Below are 17,124 nucleotides of genomic sequence, written 5' to 3'. Positions count from 1 at the left end.
TTACGGCAGCAGAGTCCCCCTTTTTACACAAATGTATGCATTGTATGGCAGCCTGCTCGCACCAGTAGGGGATACTATGTTGCTGAGGAGGCTCTGTGGGAAAGGTTGTGTCTATGGCCTTCATTCCGAGTCGTTCGCTCGGTAAATTTCTTCGCATCGCAGTGATTTTCCGCTTAGTGCGCATGCGCAATATCCGCACTGCGACTGCGCCAAGTAATTTTGCTATGAAGATAGTATTTTTACTCATGGCTTTTTCTTCGCTCCGGCGATCGTAGTGTGATTGACAGGAAATGGGTGTTACTGGGCGGAAACTGGCCGTTTTAAGGGCGTGTGGGAAAAAACGCTACCGTTTCCGGAAAAAACGTGGGAGTGGCTGGAGAAACGGGGGAGTGTCTGGGCGAACGCTGGGTGTGTTTGTGACGTCAAACCAGGAACGACAAGCACTGAACTGATCGCAGATGCCGAGTAAGTCAGAAGCTACTCTGAAACTGCTAAGAAGTTTGTAATCGCAATATTGCGAATACATCGTTCGCAATTTTAAGAAGCTAAGATTCACTCCCAGTAGGCGGCGGCTTAGCGTGTGCAATACTGCTAAAATCGCCTTGCGAGCGAACAACTCGGAATGACCTCCTATGTTCCCCCTGTGGGAAGCTTCTAGAGCCTGCTTACACAGAGTATGAGGAAACCACACAACAGAGGTGGTTAAAAAGGAGTACCTCGCGGCCACTCTCAGAGGAATACAGTATGTAAGCACCCCCAGGCGTGATAGAGACCAGACTGCACTCTCACATCCTTCTAGCTGCCTGTGCTGCTAGCAAGAGAGCTGTGACTGGGGGATAGTAAATACAGAGCAGGGCAGGTGGAGTGTGGCACGTCCTTCAGGGAGAGGCTGGCGGCGCTGGTACCTGTAATAGCGCTGGGAAGCTGGTCCCCTGGGCGGCTATCACGGCGGCATCTACAAGAGACCACAGTAGAAACCGCTCAGATAGCTGATGAGCCGAGCCGGAACAGAGAGCACACAGCACAGCACCCGAAAGTGAAAGCAGCATTGAGAGACCAGCCAATCCTGGGCCAGCTCTCTGTGGTTAATTGGAGTTATGACAGCCTGAAGCGGGGACTAAGCAGCAGTGAGGAGATTATGAATTTGTAAGTGTAAACTATTGTAGGGGTTTTTTTGCAAAGAAGCAAAAAGGAAGACTGTTTAAGTGTCTCTCTGGGGCACACTTTGTATAATTAAATGAACTTACAGATATAAATAGAATATGTGGTACAGTGTAAGAATAAAACTTAACTTTTATTAATTTAAACAGACGAAAGTGTTGCTGTGTATTACCGCAACAAGGTTTAAAAAATTATTAAATAACAATATGACGATATGTTACTCACTTATTGTGGGGTAGGTGGCAGAAAATTTGTCTGCACGCCCACTATTTTTTAAGTGAGCTATTTAATGTTGATCAAAGCGAAAATTTGAAGTCTCCTGTTTTCTTTATCAACTTATGAATTCATGTACATAAGTGCATTCATAAGAGAGAAACAAGAAACCCGGCTTTTGCAACTCCGGACTCCTTCTGTGAGAGTCAGCATAGGCATATAGGTGCAATAATTAAGTGGAGTGTGGGTTACTGATTGTTCCTGGGTGCATCACCGGATGGTGAGTTCCTTGATACTACAGTATCCTTGATACTACAGAGGGTCACCCTTTCTGGTACTAACCAGGCCCAATGCTGCTTGGCTTCCAAGATCAGACGAGATCGGGCATGTCCAGCATGGTATGACTGTAGAAATTCAGGTCGACACCCACCAGCATAGGGGAATACCCAATGGGGAAAGGAAAATAATAACAAGGTTGCAAATCCAAAAATGCTTACACGAAGAGTTTGTAAGTGTGCCTGTGATCTACGGCGGGCGGACAATGCTAGTGAGGCGCGGGTGGCCCTGCGGGTGTTGCCAGCGGTTCTGCGCCTACAGTGCATAAGCGCTGTGTGCCAGGCACCGCCGGCACACACCTAGTTACAGCCCTGCCCCTCTACAGTATATGGAACTTCTTGTAAAACACAATACACAAACAAATCCTGAAAAGTATCAGTGTCTTTTCTCCAAGCAGCAGATCTTATTAACTTTGGGGCTAATTTACATTTGGATGAAAGTAATTTTCATGGCACGCTGCTCAGATGTAGCAGCACATGCCCATGCTGATAGGTGTTACTTTCACAATCTCGCTGAAATGCTTTTTCAAAAGTAGGCAAGTATGTAAGTGTCTGACAATTTATCTAAACCTATGGCCCTCATTCCGAGTCGTTCGCTCGGTATTTTTCATCGCATCGCAATGAAAATCCGCTTAGTACGCATGCGCAATATTCGCACTGCGACTGCGCCAAGTAATTTAACAATGAAGATAGTATTTTTACTCACGGCTTTTTCATCGCTCCGGCGATCGTAATGTGATTGACAGGAAATGGGTGTTACTGGGCGGAAACACGGCGTTTTATGGGCGTGTGGTTGAAAACGCTACCGTTTCCGGAAAAAACGCAGGAGTGGCTGGAGAAACGGGGGAGTGTCTGGGCGAACGCTGGGTGTGTTTGTGACGTCAAACCAGGAACGACAAGCACTGAACTGATCGCACAGGCAGAGTAAGGTTGAAGTTACTCAGAAACTGCTCAGTAGTTTGTAATCGCAATATTGCGATTACATCGGTCGCAATTTTAAGAAGCTAAGATACACTCCCAGTAGGCGTAGGCTTAGCGTGTGTAACTCTGCTAAATTCGCCTTGCGACCGATCAACTCGGAATGAGGGCCTATGTTTCCTTTAAAGAACAAATTCATCCAGACCATCTACAACAGATGGATGGGTGGATTTAAGAGTTAATAAAAAAACTAACAGATACTTGTTAGGGATGGGCCATGTATGGGAGAGGGGGGTCATTAACACCCATCCAGCCTGCCTCTGTTTCAAACAGGCAGAGTGGTAAACAGAGAGAAGAGTGCAGCTTGGAAGCTGTGTCAGACTGGGGCATAAAAGTGACAACGGGAGAATTATCATAGCCTAAAGTACTGCCTTGGCCCGGTCACTGTACAAAGAGGTTTTGAACATATATAACAATGATGATATAGACAGAGGCGTCGCAAGGGTGGTGCCCGCACCCAGGTGTCACCTCCAAGGGGGTGACAGCAAAAAGAGCCACACTTCCACCTACACCCCCGTGCACTGATAATCACTTATGCCCGCACCCCCGCTGACACCATTTGCCGCATCGCAGTCACACTATATTTAGAGTGTTGCTGCTGCGGCATGCGGTCAACATCCCGCTGGACGGGATCCCGGCGGTCAAAATACCGACGCCGGAATCCCGACCGCCGGAATCCCGACATATTCTCCCTCCGTGGGTGTCCACGACACCCATAGAGGGAGAATATAATAGTGTGCCGAGCGTAGCGAGCGAAGCGTGCCCGCAAGGGGCTGCGTTCCGCTCGCCACCCCTGTCGGGATTGTGTGGTCGGGATTCCGGCGTCGTTATTTCGACCGCCGGGATCCCGTCCAGCGGGATTACGTACTGATCCCGCTGCTGCTGCATGAGAGCTCCTCCTTCACACCTTCCCAGAATGCCAGTGCGGGTGTGACATCATCACACATGACATTCTTGGAGCGGCTGCGGGGGAGAGAAGAGGGAGGAGCACAGCGCAGCAGCACACACAGTCGCCCGCCCACAAGTACCTGGCGTGGAGCCTAGCTACAGCCTGCCTGCCTGACTGCCTATGATGGGTCGGCACTCAGGATTTGTCTGTGTCACCTTTGTCTACTATACTATATCCTGAAGACAGTGCGTGTAGAATTGAAGCGTTGATGGCATGTATGTATAAAGATTGATTAGTACATTCATTACAAAATCCTCTGAGTGCTGTCCCATCATTTGGAATTGTTTATTCATGCTTTTCCTGTTTTGGACTGAGGTATTCATAAAGATTTACTGAGTGCCAATACCTATGGCGATATAGATATATACTCCAACCCATTGAAAATATATGAAAGAGGGGCATTGAGAGTAAAGGGACATGGGGAGAGGGAGGTAGGGGTCATAGAGAGAGAGAGGCATAAGGGAAAGAAAGAGTAGTAACCTGGGGATTGGGAAAGCGCCGCATTGCCTCTACAGTCAGGTGCCTAGGATGTCCAGTGGCTCTGGTGGGCTCCCACAGCCCGGCAAGACTTACGGCAGAGCAGCCATGGGGGATAGGCACTGATGCAGGAGGAGGAGAGGGATAGACATGGACGCTGGAAGCGGGAGGAGGATAGGTAGAGACGCGGACAATGCAGGACGCGGTGCGGGTATTCCCATTGTCCACAGGACTACGATGTGGTTGTACCCGGTGCTAGGGTGCAAGTGTCCCCTGTGTATGGGTCTCCGAAGCTGGGATGCAGATGTTACTGGTGTCCCGGTCTCCAGAACAGATGCCGATGTTCCCGGGAGCTGGGTTAGGATGCGATCTTCCCTGGCTCCTCCTTGTTTGTGTCCTGTGGCAGCAGATCAGCTGTGCGGACCAGCTGCCAGCAGTGAATGTTGCACCCGGGCAGGGGAGGAGGCCAAGGTCTGTATCCCTCACACATCTCCCAGCCCATCCACTGTCAGTGCTATCAGCAGCCGCCACTGTTCTGACCAGGAGGAGGCGGGGGTAGGGGGTTGATCGGAATCGACCACAAAGGGAGGGGGCCACTAATGTGTGGGGGCCCAGGGACGACCGCCCCTGTCGCCCCTCCTTTAATCCGGCCCTGCTTGTGGTGTTACAGAAGGTTCCTTTGTTTATGCTCCTCATGTACAGATTATTAGCCTGACAGGTTTAAGGTGTGTAGATTACATGTGCAATTAGAGTAGGTGGGAGATATGACCACCCTCCTGATCTTGGCACTGACTGGTACAGTTATGCGTGCACTGACAGGCTGCTTTCTGGTTCTACAATTCAGCTCATCCCTAGACTCACTGCCCTATAGCAGTATTTTAATGGGTTTTTCTCGAGGGATCCATACATCTTTATACTACTGTATGTACTGAGTGTCTGAATTTGTTCTGATGGAGAGTTGTATTGCGAGTTAATAGTAGCAGAGTGGTAACGTGTAGCATTGGGATGAGGGATGGTTTCCCTCCTATAACTTTTTTTCTACTTATCTCACAGAGTTGGTGATGTATCAGACCTTCTAAAACAGGTGGAGATGTTGCCTATAGTATCCAAGCAGATTGTAGCTGTCATTTACCAAGTGCATTCTCTAAAAATTAAATCCAGAAGCTGATTTGTTGCTATGGGCAACTTCTCTACCTGTCCTCTTTAGAAGGTTTGATATATCTTCTTTAGACAAGGGCGGGTACAGATTACCCAGATCCGACCAGCATTGCTCCTCCTACTAAGCAATTAAGTTTTCATATAACAACAATTTCTTAACAGACCAGTTTAAAAGGAAAAAAAATTTAAAAGCGTGTGATTCACTGGACTTTATGTTCACTTTCTGGAGAATCACCCAAATATTTTTTTCAAATAATGATCAGAAGCCTTTATATTTAGTAAAACATTACTATGGATTCAGTTTGGTGTGGTGTGGTGTGATACGGGAGGAGGTCCATGGGGGGTGACACCATGAGTTACCCCAGCGGGTGACACCAACCCTAGTGACGCCTCTGGATATAGAATAGATCAGGCAAAAAGTACATACTCAAAGCATATCGGCCTAAAACAACTTGGAGCATAAACATAACATGTAATGCTTAAAATATAATGCTAGGTTATATAGAAAACATGCAAGAGGTAAGGGACAGGACACTGCTGGACAAATGGGGCCAGGGTGGAAAATCAGAAGAAAGCTCATGAGAACTTCAACTTACATTATCAAGTCGAGGTCCTGACGATTGTTGGGGGATGTAGTCGCAATGCTGACACCACCATGTTTACAATTATGATGTCGACATTGAATATGTCGGAACATGAACCTGTGTGCAACATGTGAAACATTAACATGTGAAGTGTCGACTTTCTTCAGGGTCAGGCTGCGTGGCGGGAGAGTTAGGGTTAGGTTATGGGAGGGTTAGGGTTAGACACTAGGGGGTGGGTTAGGGTTAGGCTACAGGAGCGGAGGGTTAGTGTTAAAGACTTAGGGGGAGGGTTAGGATTAGTGATACCGCAGGAAGCACTGCAAGATTCACTGGAAGTCATTGGGACATAATCGCTGGACCAGGAAAGTCACCACTAGAACAACGTGAACATTTTGTCGACGTTCTAATCATGTTGATATTTAATTAGTGGTCAATATTAACATGCTAAGCATTTCGACATGCTGCTTTTCAAAATATTATAATCATTATGAATCGCGACATAATGAGTATCAACAAAATATACGACACCCACGCTGTTGGTGTGGAAAAAGTGAGCCAGTATATGAGAAGTTAGATGAACTTTTAAGCTTTGATGAACTGGTGAGTTTTAGTAGACTTTTGAGACATCGGAGTCTGATGGATAGTCTGATTTGGCATGGGAGTGAGTTCCATGGGTGTGGGGCCGCATGGGAAAGATAAAGCATGTGAAGGGAGATGAATTTGAAAATGCAGGCATGGAGAAAAGGCTGCGGGCTTTGTTTATAGGGGTGAGGAGTTGTAAATTGATTCTATGTGGTAAATTTAATAAAGATCGATTTGAGATCAATTTAACAGAGTCAAAATTCCATGTTTACTAACAAGTGATTTTTAAATGAATCCCGATGTTGATGTTGGCAGATTTTATTTTTGATAGCCTAATGTCAGTTGGTTTTTGTCAGTACCAATCAAAATTTACTGCAAATAGACATGAAAATTTGTAAACAAATAGACTACCAACTCCTGCTGATTTTCTATAGGAAAAAACATACCACACGCAAGAAGCTATTATGGTTCCTCTAATTCTAGTTTGTGTAAATCTCAGATGGTGGGATGCCTGCGATGGTTTGCGTACAACTTCAATGATGGGGCGCCTGCAATGGAGTTTCAAGTATCATTGTATATCAAGAATGCTTATCCGCATATTCCGACATGAAAACGGCACCAAATGTTCCTCAGATTTGCGATAAGGGACTCACATTTCTATTTTTTCACGACTTACCTTTCAGCCTATCAACTGCACCTGGCATTTTTCACAAAGGTGATGGCAGTAATGATGACTCGTCTCCGTGCGCAGGCGTTAATCTATCATTCCTTTCCTGGACAATCTCCTCATAAAGGCAATGTTGAGGGGGAAGTAATTGCAGGGTTGCCTTAAGTCATGTGGTTCTGAAACAGCACGGATGGATCATCATCTTTCTGAAGTCACACATGGAACCAGCTCAGAGGCTCCAGTTACTAGTGCTGATCTTTGACAAGGTGCTCCAGAGGGTTTGCCTTCCGATGGAGGGTTCAGGCTATACAGGGTTTGGTCCACTTAGTCCTCCAACCTCTGCAGTTTTCAGTTCACCTCTGCATCCATCTTCTGAGCAAGATGATGGCTCCATTCAAAGCCATCCAGTACGGTCATGTTCATTTAAGAACCTTCCAATCAGACCTCCTTTCCCAATGGAACGGTCACCCTTGCAGATGCATTGACTAGTTTACCTAACACCCAGGGTGCAAATTCGCTTCTATGGGGGCTGTAGACCGCTCACCTTCTAGAGGGCCGTCAATTTGGAATATGGAACTGAGTTCTCCTCATGATGGATGCCAGTCTTCGAGGTGCCATGTCAATGGACAGTCTCTTCCCAAGGTGTTGGTCCCCTCAAGAGTCATCCCTATCAATTGCCAACCTGGAGCTCCGGGTGGTATACAATGCCCTTTGTCTGTCCTTTCCTCTACTCAGAGGTCAGGCGATTTAAGTCCAGTCGGTCAAGGCCACGATGGTGGAAGTTATGCAGGAGGTAAGTCGCATTCTCCTCTGGACAGTAAAGAGTACCACAGCAGTCTCAGTGATATGCACCCCTGGTGTAGACATTTTGGAAGCAGACTACCTAGGTCAACAGGATCTCCCTCTGGGAAAATGGACACTCCACCCACAGGCTTCACACATCTCATCTATTGTTGAGGCGAGCCTCAGATAGCTCTCATGGCATCCAAAAGAGACTGTCCGCTCCGTCGTTCCTACTCCAGAACTCATAATGTGCGAACCCGCCATAATAGCTCCAGACAGGCCTCACAGGGCAGGGTCCTCCTACCCATGTAGGGCGGAGTGGGGGCATTCTCATAGACGGCCCTTGGCCACTGCTTATCAGGGAGGACCTTCTTCAGCAGGGTCCATTTGTCTATCCAGACTTACAGAGTTTGATTTAATGAGACAAAACGATATTCCCAGATCTGTGATTTGGACAATGCTTAGGGCTCAAAAGCAGGTGACTTCTGTGCATTACTATCGTATTTAAAAAGTCCTATGTGGTGTGACATGGGAAAAGAGAAAGTGTCTTACCACTTCATTTGGGTTGTCTTAATTAATGCTCTTTTTCTGCAGTTTTTGTTTTTTTCCAGAGAAACCTGGCCTTAATACAGGAAGTGCCGACTTGTCCCCAGGGGATGCTTTGTCTTAAGCCAACATTTGTTCCTCTCACTGCATCTTGAGACCTAAACCTGGTACTATTTTTCCTCCAGTCATCCTTCTTCAAACTTTTCAAAACGGCTGACTTCCAATTTCTCTCCTGGGAGTCTGTGATCCTTCTCACTTTGGCTTCAGCCAGATGGGTCTCAGAACTGGGAGCTCTGTCATGTTTCTCTCCTTATCTAGTCTTCCATGAGGTTAGAGTGGAACTCCGCACAAGACAGGATTTTCCAGCTAAGGTGGTTTCTTCTTTCCAATAAAACAGCTTATAGGGTTACCTGTTCTTTCGGAGGATTCTCCATCCTCTCAATCCTTGGAGGTGGTATGGGCCCTGCGCATCATGGTGGACAGGATGGTTCAGCTGAGGAACTCGTATACTCTCTTCGTGCACTATGCCATAGCTAAATGAAAAAAATCTATAAAACATTGCGCTATGTAGATAAAAATAAAAATGTGTGGATATATATGTATTTTAAAAGGTAAAAAATGGCTGTGAAGTTATCAGAAATAAGGTCGGGAGACTATCTACATATAATAAAATACCATTTATTTCAGACTAAATAATCCACAAACTGTGAAAATGGAATATAGAGATAAAACATGTATATAAGCATCAAATTGTTAATATAACATCAAACACAGGTTTGAAATGCATAACATTCCAGAGGTAACCAATACGTATTATAACAACTCTATGGATATACTGCAATGATAATAAAATAGATACTTAAGTGTCCATTTTAGAGACAGTGTGCAACAACTGTTGCAGTTTCTTTTGCACGATCCACATAAATAATACTACTGGCTTTAAATGCCGGTGTCCCGGCTGTAATTTATAGTTCAAAGTAAATTGAAGATGTTATATTTTAATTACCGCCTGTGGCTCCCATAGATGTGGAATAGTCGTCCCTCCTCTCCCGGTGGTGAGGCTGTCACTGTCCCGGGTGTGATGTACGTGTGTCTGTGAACAGAAAAGAGGTCGGGGAACTCACCGATTCCTCCCGCTTGGATGTTACTGCCATCTCTCCTCTCCCGGTGGTGAGGCTGTCACCGCCCCAGGTGATGTAATTCGGATGTCGGTGTGTGCTGGCCGCAGGCTCCCGCTGCCAGTGTCACGTATTGTGATGATGTTCAGCTAGCAAGCTGACAGGCGGGTGGACAACTGGCCAGCGGCAATGAGAGAATGATGCTGATAGCAATGGTGCGGCAGCGGGGTCTCGTGGATAATTTCTGGAGCCAGTTAGTCCAATAAAGGTGGATCAGTGCACTGCTAATTGTCCAGTATAGCGTCAACGCATTTCGTCCCACAATGCCTTGGGACCTCCTCAAGAGTATGCTATAGCTAAGCCAGGTTTACCTGTGTCAAAGCTGACGTTGGCTCGCTGGGTTCTCCTGACTATCAGCAGGCCTATTTGGCTTCTTCTCTAACTCCCCCACCATCCATTTCTGCACACTCCACATGTTTGGTGAAACCCTTATGGGTGGCTGGGATGTCCCCAATGTCATTAGCTTCCAGTGTACCCTAGTGGATAAAGGAGAAAAAAGTTTTTTAGTACTAACAGGTAAAATCCATTTCCAAATTCCTCAGGGGATACTGGACACCCACCCTATGCAGTTTTTCCTGCCATTGCGTGTATGTTTTACTGTTGTGAATGCATCTGTTTGTACAGGTTGTTTTCTGAAATATCATATTCTGTTTCATATATTTAACCTCCTTCTCTAATATTCTGTGTTCTCTCTCTGTCTCTCTCTCTCTCCTTGGGCTCAGTTTCTCTAATTAGTCTGGAGTGGGGGCATGGATGGGGAGGAGCCAGTCACACTTATAATTTAAGTGCTGGCTCCACTTATCCACCCATCTATACCCCACTGTCATTAGCCTCCAGTGTCCCCTGTGGAATCAGAGAAATGGATTTACCGGTAAGTACCAAAATCCTGTTTTTTACCACCACTCCTCCATCAACGCCCACAAACGATGCTTGACTGCCATTCACTCTGCATGAAGGTAAGTGTTGGGAGTGGCATCGCTATTATTATTTATTTACTAGCTGGGATACCCGGTGTTGCCCAGGTTGAAGACTGGGCCCTGTAGTACACCTGCAGCCTTGATTGCTTTATATTGTCTTCGCCTATAACCCCATAGGTGGTGACGTCACCAACCCAGCAATATGCCGGGTCAGCCTGCAAGTCTGAATGGGGTCTCAAGCCGGGTCGCACCCGGGAAGCACCAGTGTACAAATTCCCTGTTGCGACCCAGCTCTGTAAGTCTGCAAGGGGTATAAGTTCAAACCTAGGCAAAAACCTGATCCTGGTCAAACTACACCACCATGCCAAATATGGCGTAGCTAGGCACAAATCTCTGGCCGTGCATAAAGGGCAAACAGGCAGACAGACTTTCTGGCTTATTATATAGATGTAGTGTATGGCATTGGTTCTCAGAGTATCTTGACTCTCAGCGCTCTGTAGTATCTCCATTTTTGTTCACACCAATAAGGAATTAAAGCTTTTTTTATTGATAAATTTTGAACCAAAAAAAATGAAATGAAGTAAATTGAGCCTACCTGCCACCCGTAGGGTCAGCTATGTGGGGTGTACAGTTGTGCTTCTGATTGTCCACGTGTTTTATTATTGGCAGCCGCTAGCTTTGGTTCTCAAAAATAGAAAAATGGAGGGGTTACTTATCTAGCGTTTTTCACAGTATATCCTCTTTGTTGATTTCCAACAACAAATCCCTCATTGTAAAGGGAAATATGCAATATAAAAAGAGTATAAAATAGTGAAATACGTTTAATACATATAAATTTTATACAAGAAACAATTAATTTCGACTTTAAAACATCAGCAGCAGCCCTTTAGGTGACAATCCATCTAGTGTCCAATAAATAGGGGAATTACCAGAGATGTTGGAACTGAAAAACAGTTCAAATCAGCATGAAGGTCTGTGGGAAAGAGATTCCCGGGATTTTTCCACAGGCATACAGCTGAAGGTAGGTCCCGCTATTTGGAGCAAAGTCCGGATGCCAGCAGTCCACCAACGCGTTTCTACCCTCTTTACTAGGGTCTTTTTCAAGGTGTGAATGACAATGGCTCTGCTCCTTTGAATATTTAAATCATTCCTGGCCAATCCTAACATCCCACTCTCAGCTGAACCATATACAGAAATTACTATTTGTCCCATGGTTCTTTTCGCTGAGGGTGAGCATATCCGGTCTCTACGTCACATGTAGTCATGACTACCGTGACTCTCGCTGTATCTGCGTCCCGCCGTAGTCATGGTGACCCGAACTTCCGCTTGACAACACTTCCGCCTCTTAGCTCCCGTGTTGTCTCAGCTCTCCGCATCATACAGTTACCATGGCAACGCCAGCGTCTCTCACCCGCCAGCGTTGTCAACGTCCATCCTCCTTCCGCATGTTACATGCTCCGTTTTGGGCAAATAGAAGTCTGTCTCCTCTTAATGGGAACAACCAATATACGGTGTTTATAGTGTTCCAAATTTTATACACATACACAAAAATTTCCCTAAAACGTAACGTCACTTCCGGTGACGCCTTTAAGTAACATCATGATGTCTTTATTCTAAAAATAGAGAAAATAATGTTAAGTGCACGATCCTATTCAATCCTACCTAAAAAAAACAGACTATTCTTTTAATGTGACAAATAAAAATTAAAAGTTTAAAAGTTAATATATAATTATAAAAACCACTTGACTTCAAAGTCTGCATTAAGTCATTCTGGTTTAAGGGTCCCTAACTCATATATGGTCTTCATTTCAGCTGTGGCCAGTTGTCTATCTAGGTCTTTCCGTCTCCATGAACCTTTTATGTGTCTTAGTCCACAGAAACGTTTTATCCCTGATATGCAGCTTTTATGTTGGACCCTAAAATGTTCGGAAAGGGCATGGGTAGTCAATCCCTTCCTTATATTTCGAAGGTGTTCACCTATTCTTGTTTTTAGGGTTCTTGATGTGCAGCCCACATACCACAGTCCACATGGTCATTCTATTGCATATATAACACTGGAGGTGTTGCATGTGATAAAATCATTGATTTTAAAAATTTTCTTATTAATATCCAGTTCACTAATTTTGCTATTATCTGCCTTTATTCCCCTACACCCCAAACATAGCCCGCACCTAAAAAAGCCTTTTGATTTTATGGTACACATTGGCTTTTTGGGCGGTTGTGTGCTTTTTACCAAACGTGTTTTAATTGTTGGTGCTCTTTTAAAAATACATCTTGGGTTCTTGGGCAGTAGCGTACCGATCACGGGATCTTTTCTTAAGATCCCCCAATGTTTTTTTATGTTTTTTTCCACAGTTTTGTACTGACTGTTAAATGTGGTCACAAAGGCCCAATCATATTGTGATCTATTTTGCAATTCAGTTTTCTTCTTGGGCTCCAGAAGCATTTTTCTGTCTAAACCGGCTACTTGGTTCTTTACCAGGTCTAATTTTTCGGATGTATTCCCAGAGGCCTCAAATTTTTGTTTGAGATCCTCCCCCTGTATTTGGTATATTTCTGTGCTTGTGCAATTTTGTTTAAGACGTCTGAATTGCCCATCCGGAATTGAGCCCAGCCAATTAGGATGGTGACAGCTTGAGGCTTGTATATATGCTCCTGAGTCTGTTGGTTTGTTAACATTTTTTGTTTGTAAATGTCCTTGATATAAAAATACTGTGATATCAAGAAAATTCATCATATCTGTACTTTTCTCATAGGTAAAAACAATATTAAGATCGTTGGTATTTAAATAATTGCAAAATTCATTAAGACTTTCTACACCTCCTCTCCATATAAAAAAGACATCGTCTATATATCTTTTCCAGGACACCAGGTTCGCTCTGTAGGGACAGTGGTTCCAGATGGTAACATCCTCCCACTGCCCCATGAAGATGTTCGCATAACTCGGAGCGAACCTGGTGCCCATAGCAGTGCCGACTTGTTGCTGGTAAAACATCCCATTAAAAGAAAAATAATTATTTTCTAAAATAAATCGAACTCCTTTAACAATAAAATCTTGTAGCTGTTCTTCTAAATCACTTGATTTAGTGCTTCGGAAACTGCCTGAATACCTTCTTGATGTCCAATAATTGTATAAAGAGAGCGGACAACAGCCGCCACCATAATCAATCCTGTTTCCCAATTGATTCTCTCTATAACGTTAAGGAAATCTTTAGTATCTTTCAAATGTGATGGATACTTAGCCACTAATGGCTGTAAATAGTGGTCAATGAATTCCGAGAGGTTAGATGTTATTGATCCTATACCGGATATAATTGGCCTACCCGGTGGATTAATCGGATCCTTATGTATTTTCGGCAGGATATAAAGGACTGGGATTACTGGTTCATTATTTACTAAAAACTTTACCTCCTTTTCTTGTAAAGTGCCATTTTGTTCATATTCCTTTAATAAAGTGCATAGTTTATCCAGTATTTTGTTTGTAGGATCTGTCCTTAATTTTATATATGTTTCCCCGTCATGTAATTGGCGATTAACTTATAGATCATAAGCCTCTTTTGACATAATTACTATACCTCCCCCCCCGCTTTGTCCGTAAGTTTTATAACTAATTCCTCATTTTGCTGTAATTTTTTGAGGGCTTTCCTCTCTTTAAAAGTTAGGTTGTTTTTCTTCACCTTAGTATCTACTTCCCGTAGATCATCTGAAACTAGTTTCAGAAATGTATCTAGGAAATTACCTCTCATATGTGTGGGATTAAAGACCGATTTGGGTCTAAAGGGGGTTGTCTCTATTTCTTTTGGTTCTATTTGTTCTTTATTAAGGAAAAATTTCTTTATGCTTAATTTCCTTACGAATTTTTGGAGGTCCACAAACATACTGAATTGATTCAGTGAAACCGAAGGGGCAAATTTTAGCCCTTTTTCCAGGAGGGAAATTTCCTCTTTTTCTAATAAATGGTTAGTGAGGTTAAAAATCTTGATTTTTCCTTTGTTAGTATCGTCGTTTTGGGTTGAGGTAACTGGTCTAGGGAGGGAGGGACTTGCCCTCTTTTTGTGTCTTTTCCTTAGTTTTTTCTTTCTTTTTTTGTTAGGTTATCCTCCTCTACACCCCCTTCTTTTTACCTCGTATATTCTTGTCTCCTCCCCCTGAATAAAAAAGGCGATGATTTTGTACCATTTTGTAGTACTTCAAATCTGTTTCTTGTTTTAACTTCTCTGTGGGTCCAATCTTCTTCTCTGTTTTGATATTTCTCTCTATATGGCTGGTAATTTCTTCCTTCTCTTTGATCATACCTTCTATCATTGAGATTTCTTCTTCTCCAGTCCCTACTGGTATTTCTACGTTGATATGTAGTATTTCCTTGGTTCCATGACAGAGGCCTTAGATGTGGATATGTATATCCATCATCACTGGGGCTTCTTCTTGATCTTTGATACATAGGATCTCTACTTGTCCCTCTCCTATATTGATTTTGAGATTTCTTTTGAATTCTGGATTTAGGTGGACTTAATTTCACAGGTAACGTTCCCTCCTCTTCTGTGTCAGTATTTTCTTCCTCAAAATCATCTTTTTCCGGCTCTTCCTCATTGGTGTCCTCCCTCTTTTTGTCCCTATTAAATTTTCTTACTTTTCTCTTTATTAATTGTTTCTCATTTTTCTTCAAACTGAGCTCTATCCATTTTTATATGTCTTTAAATTCTTGTAACTCTTTAAATGGATGGATTAATGTTTTGTAATTGGTTATTTCTGACTCTAATTTACACAATTCCTGTTTTCTATCGTCAACTATCAAATCCATTAGGGATATGGAACAGGTGTTTAAAATCCTATCCCATTCTGTTTTAAATTCTTCGTTTGCAGTAGAAATGATGGGGTCTTATGAATAAGAAGACCTTTTGGAACCATTTGGTGGGAGAGGTATTTCTCCAAGGTTACCATCTCCCACCAGATCCAGTTCTCTTTCAATAGGACGGCCTCTAGTTTCTTCATCAGACTTTCTAGGTTCTCGTCTACGAGAACCGTAGAGTCCCCTTCTTCTCTAAAAACATAATCGAATTTGGATTTTCTATTTTCCCTTAGTTTGAACATTTTGCAGCACAGTATAAACACTTAGAGGAGAAAAAACAGTATAGAAAACAGTAGTAGTGAAAACAACCGTGCGCCCTAAAAGTAGCTTATTAATAACACCTCCTGGAAGGTTCCCTTCACCCTTCACCACCAATGTATACACAAAAATAGAAAAATGGAGGGGTTACTTAAATAGCGCTTTTCATAGTATATCCTCTTTGTTGATTTCCAACAACAAATCCCTTGTTGCAAAGGGAAATATGCAATATAAAAAGAGTATAAAATAGTGAAATACGTTTAATACATATAAATTTTATACAACAAACAATTAATTTCGACTTTAAAACATCAGCAGCAGCCCTTTAGGTGACAATCCATCTAGTGTCCAATAAATAGGGGAATTACCAGAGATGTTGGAACTGAAAAACAGTTCAAATCAGCATGAAGGTCTGTGGGAAAGAGATTCCTGGGATTTTTCCACAGGCATACAGCTGAAGGTAGGTCCCGCTATTTGGAGCAAAGTCCGGATGCCAGCAGTCCACCAACGCGTTTCTACCCTCTTTACTAGGGTCTTTTTCAAGGTGTGAATGACAATGGCTCTGCTCCTTTGAATATTTAAATCACTCCTGGCCAATCCTAACATCCCACTCTCAGCTGAACCATATACAGAAATTACTATTTGTCCCATGGTTCTTTTCGCTGAGGGTGAGCATATCCGGTCTCTATGTCACATGTAGTCATGACTACCGTGACTCTCGCTGTATCCGCGTCCCGCCGTATTCATGGTGACCTGAACTTCCGCTTGACAACACTTCCGCCTCTTAGCTCCCGTATTGTCTCGGCTCTCCGCATCATACAGTTACCATGGCAACGCCAGCGTCTCTCATCCGCCAGCATTGTCAACGTCCATCCTCCTTCCGCATGTTACATGCTCCGTTTTGGGCAAATAGAATTCAGTCTCCTCTTAATGGGAACAACCAATATACGGTGTTTATAGTGTTCCAAATTTTATACACATACACAAAAATTTCCCTAAAACGTATCGTCACTTCCGGTGACGCCTTTAAGTAACATCACGATGTCTTTATTCTAAAAATAGAGAAAATAATGTTAAGTGCACGATCCTATTCAATCTTACCTAATAAACAGACTATTCTTTTAATGTGACAAATAAAAATTCAAAGTTTAAAAGTTAATATTATTTAAAAGAGCACCAACAATTAAAACACGTTTGGTAAAAAGCACACAACCGCCCAAAAAGCTAATGTGTACCATAAAATCAAAAGGCTTTTTTAGGTGCTGGCTATGTTTGGGGTGTAGGGGAATAAAGGCAGATAATAGCAAAATTATTGAACTGGATATTAATAAGAACATTTTTAAAATCAATGATTTTATCACATGCAACACCTCCAGTGTTATATATGCAATAGAATGCACATGTGGACTGTGGTATGTGGGCCGCACATCAAGAGCCCTAAAACAAGAATAGGTGAACACCTTCGAAATATAAGGAAGGGATTGACTAC

The 17,124-nt window shown here is 43.5% G+C and overlaps 1 pseudogene; it reads right to left on the bottom strand.

Moving 5' to 3' along the window:
- Nucleotides 1-1,666: 1,666 nt before the first annotated feature.
- Nucleotides 1,667-1,786, bottom strand: LOC134965003 (5S ribosomal RNA; annotated as a pseudogene).
- Between the last annotated feature and the right edge of the window lie 15,338 nt (nucleotides 1,787-17,124).

This window comes from Pseudophryne corroboree, chromosome 9 (genome assembly GCF_028390025.1).
Source record: "Pseudophryne corroboree isolate aPseCor3 chromosome 9, aPseCor3.hap2, whole genome shotgun sequence".
Lineage (NCBI taxonomy): Eukaryota > Metazoa > Chordata > Amphibia > Anura > Myobatrachidae > Pseudophryne > Pseudophryne corroboree.
Note: the sequence above shows the minus strand (reverse complement) of the source record. Positions and strands in the feature narration are given on the sequence as shown.